Source organism: Lactuca serriola, chromosome 4, assembly GCF_051521515.1.
Source record: "Lactuca serriola cultivar US96UC23 chromosome 4, Lser_US96UC23_V15, whole genome shotgun sequence".
Lineage (NCBI taxonomy): Eukaryota > Viridiplantae > Streptophyta > Magnoliopsida > Asterales > Asteraceae > Lactuca > Lactuca serriola.
The window spans coordinates 293030459-293042399 of record NC_136411.1 but is presented as its reverse complement, the minus strand read 5'-3'; positions in this window follow the sequence as shown (position 1 = coordinate 293042399).

Genomic DNA, 11941 nt, shown 5'->3' with positions numbered 1-11941 from the left:
GGGTTCGGTTGTATCATCTGATCTTCGCTTATCACTCAAAGGTAGTTTCTTTGGTTGTAAATCTTTTGTATTATTTTTCCAAATTCATTTATCTTATTGTCAAAGTTGTTTTCTTTTTCAAACTTATTTTTTTGGCAACCGAAATAGACCGAACGTTCGGGTTCGGTTCCAAAATTTTTCTCACCCGAAATAGACCGAACGCTCGGGTTCGGTTCCAAAATTTTCTCAACCGAAATAAACCGAACGATCGGGTTCGGTTCCAACTTTTTTTTAGTATTCATTTTTTTTATGTCTTATTTTCCTTTTTATCAAAAATTCCAAAAATATTTTTTTATTTTTATTTTTTTTAATTCAAAATCTCCAAAATAATTTTTTTTTAATTTTGACTCTTATCTTTTTGTATATCTCTTTGTGGGTAAATCATTTCACTAGCTAAGTGTCCCTAGAAGCATGCTGCTGTATGTGTCTAAAGCCTCACCTGATTCTGAATAAAAGCCTTACTGACTTGGTACAAACAAACCTTGTCTTCCCAATTAGGCTCTCATATTTATTCTAATCATGAGCTACCTAACTCTCTTCTCACATGAGATAAGAGTTTTCTGCTTAGTCATTATTTTTCACAGCAGAGGTACTTTGGTTTCTTTGCACCATCTACATTACATTTTCTCCATCTCATTCGCTTCACAAACGTAACCCTTGAGACTCTCAGACATTACCACTGAGGTTTATGGTTGCACAATTTATGTGTTCATGATCTTAGCTTCGTGTCACTACGTGCTAAGTGAAACCCACAATTCAATACCTACTATGCATTGACGGTGAACAATAAACTTGTTCTAGCTTTCACTAATGAATGGATGGATTTATCCATGGGGGTACAACATGAAATCTCTATTTTTCTTTTGAGTGATTCCTATGAAATTGTTAAATCCAATAACATTTCTTCCCTTGGGATCCAGTTTTTTTTTTTTTTTTGAGATTTCGCATACATTAGTTTACCTTGCCACTTAAATTATCTCCAACCTACTTGTTCAACAGACTACATTGGTCTCACAAGTACTTCGTTCGATTTCTATCTTATATCAAAATAAGGAATTATGAATCGAAGCGAAAGCCACCCTCATAAGCCTAATTAAAAGAAGCCTTTCAACACTTCTTAATAAGTGTCTGATCGTTATTCAACGGGAAACCACACAAACACTTTAAGGTCTCTCTTGACGTTGAAGGAAGAGATTCGTGCCCGGGATCAATTGTTTCGTGTCTTTATTGACATCACCTAATCCTTCAAAAGTGTTGCTTTATTTCTTTTTCTTTTACACACTCAGCACGAAAATCTTTTTGATTTTCCAACATTTTGGTTTCATTAATTTCAAGACATTTTAATTGGATTGGTTGTTATAAAAAGGTTGTGGTTGATATTGATCCACGTGGGCGATTTTATTTTAAAGTTGCCGTTAAACTCTAAAGGGATAAGATGACAAAATGATGACTCAGGCGGGAGTCCAATCGATTTGATTTCAAACGGCGCAAGAAGGCAAAGCGTGCGAATTGGAACCGTTTCATCTCCAAACGGTGCCTGATGGGAAGGCGTGTAATTAGGGACTGACACTCTCTCTCCTGCGTAATCATCGACAACACCAACTGTCACGCGTCAATCGCCTCCGAAAAACTCTTTGTTTTTCAATCGAAGATGTGGGAAAGATTCTTCTCTCTCCTTTACCCACAGTATAAAAGGCAATGTAAACCACCGTTTACCTCTTTACTGCACCTATATTTCTAGAGAGCAAGAAAATCCTCCAACCTCTACTGTTCATCATCTCTCCCATCTTCATCACAACAATGGCGGATTCTTCATCAGTTCACGCAACTTCTCACATCTTGCCTATTCGTCCCCAGCAGAGTTTGATCATTGATCTTACTCCTCAGGCATACGACGCTTTGATGTTTCCCATTATCGAATGCCTGAAATACTCGCCAATCGCTTCTGCTCTTACCAGGGCTGAAGTTGTTCCCATGGAGTTCCTGTCATAGATTTTTGCCACAACTCACTACGAAAAGGTCGTCGACAGGATTTTCCTCGATGTCTTCGAGCACAAGGCGTCGATTTCCAAGCAGAGGTTTTGTACGCTGTTAGGGTTTGAACCTGATTCGTCGAGGGTTAATCCTGAAACCATTCCGATGGGTCATCTGTTCAACATGTTCTACAACATGGGGTACACTGAGGTGCTCACAACGGTCACGAAATTCAAGAAATCGTGCCTGCCCCCTCAGTGGAATGGGATGTTTACTGTGCTTTTCAAGGGCTTGTCTGAAAGAAGTGCTGGATCCGACGGGGCAAGTCGTCTGTTCCTATCCATCATGTACGGGATCTACAATGGTATCAACATAGACTACGGGTCGGTCCTATGGCAACAACTCATTCAGAGTCTTTCTTCCAGTTCTCGACATTCAGAGATTTCATATGCCCGGTTCTGGACACTTGTCACTAAATGGGTGATGGACAAGTACCACGTCCCCATTGTCGCTGGTGCTCCAATGTCTTCGATTGGTACTTTCCATACCACGAAGATCATTGTATCTGACGTATCCAAATTTCCCTTCAACAGTTCTATCCCTGAAACAATGTATGGTGATGTTCCTGTCGACAGCTGGATCATTCAAACGTACAAGGAGTTCCGACGTTCTGGTCCGAGAGACCTTACTCCAGAGATGCTCAAATCGATTCATGATGCTGACAAGCCTGCACCCAGAGGAAAGAAAGCTGATAAGGGCAAGCAAGTTGCAAAGGGAGCAAAAGGCCCATCTCCCAAGAAGAGGAAACCCACCAAAGCCGCCCAATCCCCTCCAATAAAGAAGCGAAAAACCCAACCAAGGCGAAAGCTAATCATCGCTTCGTCCTCAAGCGAATCTGAGGAAGAGGGTTCTCATTTTGATGGATCTCAACGTGGTCACACTCCACCATGTTCGCCTACACCAGAGATTCATATTTCTACTTCTCCGATTTCTTCTCCACCAGTTACAATTCCTTTTTCCATTCCCCCCATAACCTCCACCACTCAAATACCATCCACCTCCATCCCAGTACCACCACCCATATATACCGAAGCAACAACCACCACCACTGCAGACGTAAGAACCAACGTATCTGATACAGGGGTTCATACTGATGCACCTAAATCCACCTCAGCACCCGAACCCACACCAACAACCGAACACACCACCCAACCCGAACCTACTACTACTACTACCGAGCCTCAAGCTTCACCACCATCTTCTCCTGCTCATGCATCAGAGGGTGAAGAACCACTCCTTGGCGGGGAGGACATGACCTTTGATTCGGTCTATTACAGTCCGTTTCAGGTTCAAAGTGACGATGATGACGATGCTCCTGTCACAAAGAGGCATCTCAATGAGCTACATGATAAAATCGATTCGCTCATCGCCTCATCTTCTACATCTCAGTCCTCCATATCTGAAGCTACCATTTAGAAAATTGTTGATGCTTTTTCCAAAGCTCATCAAGTTTCCCTTGATTCTGCCACTGCAGCCATTGACGCCTCAACCAAAGCTTGTGAGGCGGCGACCGAAAAAGTCGATAAACTATTCACTGATGCTTCTTCCTTGTTGAAATCTTTACAGGAAAACGCTGAAGCCACCGCAACAAAGCTGGAACCCATTGTCAACCAGCTGGCTAACTCAGTCGCATCAGAGCTGAAGTCGTTCGCTTCACTTCGTCAAACAATTTCTGACGACAACTCAGCTTTCAGAACAACCATTGAGGAGCGTCTCTCCAAGCTTCAAGAAGACTTAGCTGCTGAGAACTCTCTCATGGATGCTCTTGCAAGGAAGACTAGCGCTCTGAAGGTCAAGAGTACTCAACTCTCCAACTCTCAACAGGAGATTGACTCTCTTCGATCTGAAAGAGAGGTGGTTAAATTGTGTGTTTCGGATGTCCACTCAGCTATCTCAAACATCCTTGAAGCACATGACCCGATCCTCAATTATTCTGTAAGGCGTACCCTTGCAGAGAAGCTTGCTCCCGCCCTCTCTCTCCTAAGCAAACTTGAAGGGCTCCTTGATTTCGTGTCCATTCCGAAACAAGGGGGAGAAAAAGTGAATATGTCTCAACCGCCTCCTACTTCAACAGCAACTCACACAACCGAACCTCCTCCAGTAGGCCAAGCCTCCGGTTCCAGTGTAAAAGACAAGGGCAAGAAGATTGCTGAGGAGAGCGATGAAGATGATAAGGAGACAATTGCCGACCTTCTGAAGCGACAGGGTCGAGATAAAGAGGCTGACATTAGTGCTCGTGTGGCTAGAGAGGCTAAAGAAACCGAAAGAAAATAGAAAGAAGCCCACGACCTTCTCGAGAGCAGGAAAACTCTTTTTCCTCCATGGACTCTTGAGAAGCTGATTAAAGAAGCCATCGAAACACCAAGTATCTTGTGGCTAGAACCTGTGATCTCTTTAGATCGTTCTAACACTGTCGACTCTCAGTTCGATATGCCACTGACCCGAAAGGCGTTTGTTTTTCATGCCTTTGACAACATTGCTGAGATCCCTCATCCTCATTCACAGGTTGATCGGGACTTAGTCAAATTTTATCTGAGGGCAGCTCAACCACAATACCAAACTTGGAGTGCTCAGAAAATCGTCAATGTTCGGGTCCTAAAGCCGTTCAGGGAAGGCAACTTCACCAATGTTCGGTTCAAGGTACTACAGGGATCTGCCAAGACCGAACATGCCATCTCACTTGCAGATCTTCCCAACCTTAATCCCCATGACTGGATTATCTTGCACAACATCCTTCTTACAAACGAAGCAGAGTATGGTCCGATCATCGACCACTTTAAGAGGATGCTTGTATGCTATGTCATGGAAGTTGCCCTGATAGATCAGGAGGTAGCGAGCGTATTCAAGAAGAAGCCTACCATATCTCCTGTTGGCTCTGCCAGTGATCTCAACATGATGCAGATGGGGAAGATTGACCCAAAGAGAAACTTCGTCATGTTTACCAGGAACGAAGGACAAAAATGTCTTTTCGCCTTGGCAGACAAACAACTCTACACCACTGCCTGTTTGGAACACGTTTTAGGGATTATCCATCGATGCAAGCAGAACACAGCGGATGATATAAAGTACTTTGATGACATGATTCAATGGTACATTCGCTTCAGACAGACAATCCTTGCACTTATCATACGTCTGTTTGATACAATAAAGGAGGTTCCCGCTACTGGCCCAAGCAAGAAGAAACGATAGTCTCGCTCCAAATTGACGCAAAGGGGGAGATTGTTAGGTTCAGTATAGTGTTGCGTCTATTGGTCTCGTTAGCTAGTCCATGTTTATCTCCGGTATGGGCCTGTCCATCCGTGAATTTTGTAGGTTTTAGTATAAATAGATGCTTGCATGCATCCTAGAAAATATTGATTAGAAACGATAAGAGAAGTATTGTTCAGCATATTCATGGTTCTTATTTTGTAACCCTAGAATCCTCTACAGTGGAGGTTCTTAGTCGAGCTCTGTTGAGGATCGAGTAATCTAATCATTCGACACATTCTGATTCATACTTGTGTTTTGTTTTTACTATCTTTACGTTCATTACTTACCTGTTACAAAGATCTAATCGATCAAAGAGTTTTTTTATAACTCATCAAGGGCATTGCATAAAATAAGTGTGGGGTAGGGGGTTGATGTCATCTTAGTAAATTGAGAATGTGGATATCCTAATTTAGATCCAATTTAAAAAATTTTAATATGACCTAGGAGTTAATTTAGAAAATTTTGGTAAAAAATAATAATTAGGATTTCATATTGGAATTATGTTGATAATTGCATGAAAACCCAAATGTTTAGTGAAATCATGGGACAAAAACACGACCTTGCTTAGCCCGAGGGATGCAATATGTTTAGCATCGTGTACCAGAAATGTATCCAGGAAAATTATTATCGTTAGCCAATAAAGGTTGAAGTTGAGCGCCCTTGCTTAAACATGTAGGGGTTTGAGTGAAAAAAAAGTGAGACACATGTTAAAAAAAGAGAGAGAATTACAAGAAAAGTTTGAAGAATTTTGGAGCTTTCAAAGTGGAGATCAAAAGATTGAAAATTCTTAAAATACAAAAAATTTGAAGATACCAAAGATCAAAGAAGATAGTGAATTCAAAAAAAAGATATCAAATGCCGAAGAAGAGAAGAATTCCAAAGAACTCTAGTCTGGTATCATATATTGTAATTCTAGATTATGTATGCTTGGGTTGCTTAACCAAAAATACCTTGAGGATAGGAGGTTTTCTGCGGATGGATTCGGAGGGATGTATAAAATGAGCATTGTTCGGGAAAAGTGGGCGAATGTTTATGAGGATTGTGAGTATTTGGAGTATGGGGGGTTATTTAGGAAAAACTTGTAGACACAAATGTATGCGTTGCGGTTTGGCGTAATGGCTGGGTTAGATTGGAGTTGTCATATGTGATTCTAATGTATTAAAATTCAGTTTTGCTTGGGGGCAAGCAAAAGTCAAGTGTGGGGTATTTTGATATTTGCATATTTAGCCTCATAATAAGTATAGATTTTTACCATTTATTAGCTAAATTGTTGCATTTCATGGACAAAAGGTACTTCAAAATGTATGAATTATGTTTTTAGTCCAAAAGTGAAGCTCGGAAACAAAAGGAAGCAGGAGAAGCGGTTGGGAGCTCGGGAATTGCTCAAAGAAGAAAAAAACGCCAAAAACAACACCTACTCGGCGAGTTCGAGCGAATATTCGAGAAGATAAGGACTCGAAGACTCAGAGGCTTATCGCATACGGGGATTAAGAAATGGACTCGGCGAGTCGACACCTGACTCGACGAGTCGGTTCGTATATAAAGATAACTCCTCAGATCGACAAGGGGAATTCTGGAACCCTTCTGGAGAGATCAGCTGCGATTGAAGAGCCAGAAAAACCCTAGAGAACGAAGATACAACCTAGAATCCAATTCCGAAGGAGATTTGAGGCAAATTTTCATCATTCTACTTAATCTTTTGTTTTCCATTATGGCTAGACACTTAGAATTCGTTTGTTTGCTGTTATTTACCTCAATCATGAGCTGAAACTCTTTAACTTCTGTTTGGGGATACAAAATTGAGACTATGGTTTGATTTTTGGTAGGATTAATTTAATGTTGGTGATTTTTGTTATTTTAGCTTGCTAAAGAACCTTGTGTGTGAATGACAATTAATTTTCTGTTAATAGGAAGGTAATTAAATAGTATGAACATCTTTTGATTACCAACCTCATATGTTTATGTGACCACTTTATCATATGTCTAGGATTAATGAACATGAAACTAGAGTTAATAAGAAAATTAAGTAAATTCATGTGTGAGCTTGTATGATGACCATCAACAAGAAGTTAACTAAAGGACCAAATTAGTTGACAATTGCAAGTCTAAATTAATCCGAATAATTAATCTAGTGAATTTAATTAAATTAGACAAACGATCATTGTTTGAGTTAGTTTATTCACTAAGGGTTAGTGTAGCGAACGCGAAATTAATCACTTAAGTCGGTAGCCAACAATTGATTTAATCCATTTCACTATTACCATAAAATCAACCATAGGATCAATTGAGTTGAACTAAACAGAAGTTCCTTCCCATTAGTGAATCTAGTTAATTCTTTGCTTTTCTAGTTTTTAGATTAAGTGATAGTTAGTAAGTTTCTAGTCTTGTAAAACTAGATAAAACCCTTACTTATTAATTAATTTAGATAAAATTAGTTTTTAGTTTTAATTTACCGTTCCCTGTGTTCGATACCCTACTTATTTAGCTATACCACAATTGATAGGTCCACTGCCTTTGTGTGTTTATTTTATAATTAAAAGTAGGTTTAAAACTAGTTGGTTTTACACACATCAGTAAGAATGGATACCCAATGACTGTCATTTTATAGGCCGCTTCCTTAAACACCCCTTATAAACCAGCCTCGTGAATGAGGCCTACAAACGGTATGACTAACTGTTCGTATACATATATAATATTAGACTTTTAATTTTATATAGTATAAGGGTGTATTTTAAACTTTTAAAATAGTAGGGTTCTAGAATTTAATATTTCAAAATTAAACTTTTAATTAAATTTTAAATTCCAAAATTAAAAGGTGTAATGTAACGTCCCAAAAATCCGTACCAAATTTTTTATTCTTTATATCATTACTAAAACCATATTCATAAAAACATATCATAAACCATAACATAATTCAGAGTATTAATTCCAAAAACATATTTTCATTATCAGAGTGAAACATCCCAGGCTGACGAATAAATGGTGTGTGCCATGCGATCACCCCGAGCTCTTCCCTCCGCTACCGGAAGTACCTGAAACCAAAACTGAAAACCGTAAGCACGAAGCTTAGTGAGTTCCCCAACCTACCACATACCCTGCACAAACACATACAGTACATACTGGGCCACGCCCGCTATTTCTGGCCTCGCCCCCTTAACTCGGGCCTCGCCCGCTACAACGGCCCCGCTGCTCCAGGCCCCGCCTGGCTTCGAACCCCGCTCGATTACATATCTGTTTCTCTGAGGCCCCGCCTATCTCTGGGCCCCGCCCGCTAACATATACTAACACTTAACATACCATAACACATAACTGAACATATACTACTGAATCCTGTTCTAAGGCCTCACCTATCTTGGGCCTCGCCCTTGTCCTGCTATTGATGAGTCGTGGAACCCCGTCCACACTCCTTCTGATAGTGAGATACAGGCCCAACCCACCGTCCATACTTTGCTATTGGTGAGGTATGGGACCTCGCCCACACTCACCTCCCCTACCAGGAACATACATGTATCACACAGACAACAAGTATAAACTATCATATAAACCATTCCTTGGGCACCTGCCCGCTATCATTGGACCTTGGTCCTGAATACTATACTAGCATACTGTGCCTAGGGCTAACTTGTAACACCTGTGTTTCTGGGCTTGCCATTTCTAGCAATGTAATAGTTTAGGTTAACTTTTGTAACTCATTTTAAAATAATAAGAACGTATTATTTGAGTATTATGTGTTTTGTGCTTAATTGCTTAATTATGTGATTTGATTAATTAAGAATAAAAATAAGCATCAAAATTTAAGTGTAAAATAAACTCGATATCTTTACATAAAGTTGTAGTGGTCGAAACGAGGTTTCCGAATATATATAGAACGCCCGAATCTGACCCCGTATGAGGAAGTTATGATTTTCTGAAGTTTCGACTTAGCAGTATGTAGCCCGAATACTCGATTTGAGATTGAGCGGTCCTTAGCCGAAACAATCTAAACGAGAATCGAAGATCTCGTTAGTAGTAGCGAAGCGATAAAAAGATAGGCGAGAACGGACGTCGGATAAAGAAGTTATGAATTTATAACGAAATTTTCCTGTCCCGGCCTACTAAAAATAAATAATAAAAATCAAAATCAAAATTAGCCGACGAAGTCTAAATTAAATAATTAATATATAAATTTAATTATTAAATCCGATATTATCCGAAGGGGAGTCACCGAACTGATCCGAACTACGCCCAACGTAAGGTTGTACGCCCAGCGTACAGTGAAGCATGACACGCCTCGCACTCGAGTTCTTCGGATACGTAAGCAATGACAAACTTCCAAGGCGTACGCCCCGCGTAGAGCATTACGCCCAGCGTAATGCGAGGCCTCAGCCTCCTATAAAAGGGCATGCGAGGGAAACCTTATTCTTTTGCCAAATTCTCTCATCTTTCTCCCGTTTTGCATTGTTTTACGTGCCAATTATACCCCGAAGCCCCGATATTATTCCCAAGCCCCGAAGCAAGTCTCGAAGCCCCGAATATCCCGAGAAGTGTGATTCCCGAGCCGAAGCTCTGCCCGCGAGGAGCCCGGTTTTTGTGAAGATCTTCCAGATCTACAGAAGAATACTACTTCTGCAAGTCGTAGTGTTGTCCGATCATCTTCTGATCAAGTGAGTGTGTAGTTACTTTCTTCTAACACATAATTATGAAGTATTTTATAAGGAATACGTGTTATGTGTATATTTTGTTGGTTATATGTGTGAATGTATATTCACTTTCTTCTATCTCATAGATCTGATTTATTCTCTATGAAATACGTGTTATGTGTGTGTGTGTGTCTCATCTGTTATGTGGAATATATATTGATTGAACATGCTATACAGGTTTTAAACTATGTATAAAACTATATATTTTTATCTACTAATATGTTTGGTAGAACATGGGTAAATAGTTGATGTGTGATAAATAGATGAGAGGCCTCGTTGTTGTTGTTGTTGTTGATCTAGTTATTCAGCGGAGTATGGATAACGACCACAGACTCTTTCTAGACAGTCATGTGGAACGCTAGCAGGCTCATAACCTGTAGGTGTTGTGAACGATGTGTTCACCGGTGTATTCTATCCCCCTCATGGTTGCCTTTAGGACATTTATTTCTAAGGAAGCCCCTTTGCATTAAGGGCCGTCCCGATGAAAATCCTAGATTAGGTGATGTGTTCACCGGTGTATTCTATCCCCCTCATGGTTGCCTTTAGGACATTTATTGCTAAGGAAGCCCCTTTGCATTAAGGTCCGTCCCGATGAAAATCCTAGATTAGGTCCCTTGTAATAGATGTGGTTTTAGGGACGTAAAGTGAGGATAACGGGAATGGGTAATCGGGTTATTGTTGTTGTTGGTTGGTGAATTAAATATAATTATTTATTGTGGGTTGAAAACCATATATGCTCACCAGGCTCCCAAGCCTGACCCACTCAGTTTATTTGCATTACAGGAAGTGGCGCAAGGGCATAAGATGGATGAATCATCAAGTTGTTTTGTTTACAAGTCTGTATATGTATATATTTGTTGAATGACTTGTAGTGTTATCGTTTATGCTTTTTGGTCTGTTTATCGGAACATGACATCCCGAATATTGTTATATAATGAAAAATGTATCTCTTGATGAAATGCTTTGATAAACTTTGTTTTATCATATTTTGTTTTGGGAACAAATTCCGCAACTCTTTTAAATCAAAAGGATTTACTCTGAAATTATTTTAAAAACATAAATGAAAACGGTCTTTTCTGGCCGTGATTTTGGGGATGTCACAGTTGGTATCAGAGCATTAGTTTAAGCGAACTAGGAATTTGTAGGATTTCTAGACTTAAACTTAGAATTCTAAGTGGAGATTGTGAGGTATGTCTGTTAAATTATAGACAAGAACACTAGTAAATTTTAGGAAAGTTGCCTAAAATGCTTTTATGTGCTAAATGTTATATGTTGCCATATATGATATTGTTTGTTCGGATCTATGGTCTGTTGCCAACCGGATCGGGAAACCTTATGTGTATAGGATTCTATGTGTATGGTTACGATATTAGAACTAACATGTAAACATTTCGGAGTGATATGGAAGATCGTAATATCTATTGTGGATGAGGATCTAATTTCACCTTATTTAGTGTATAGATCAAGAATGGCAAGAACAAGAAGCGGTGTTGGAAACACAAATGAAAACAGGAACCAACCACCTGTGATTGAACCAGTTGTTGTTGAAGCTGCTGCACCAGAACAGATCACCATGGCTGGAGTGCAAGCCATGATTCGGGCTATGTTAGCCGAACAATGGGAAGAAATGCGACAAATGTTGCATGGAAATAGGGACGAACCTATCATACCCATTGTGAGTCATGTTGGGACTCAAGAAGAACGAAGGAATGATCCAGAATGGAGAAACAACTAGGATGGGCGAATGTACAAGAATTTCTTGGGCGCCAAACCGCGAAGTCTTTCTAGGAGCCCAAAGCCTGTTGAAATTATGGATTGGATCTCCAAAATGGAGATGATATTTGAAAGTTGCGACTGTTGAAACAAACAAAATACTGTCTTTGCAGTTAGACAACTGAAGACTGGAGTCTTGAGCTGGTGGAAGTTGTTGGCAGATACTA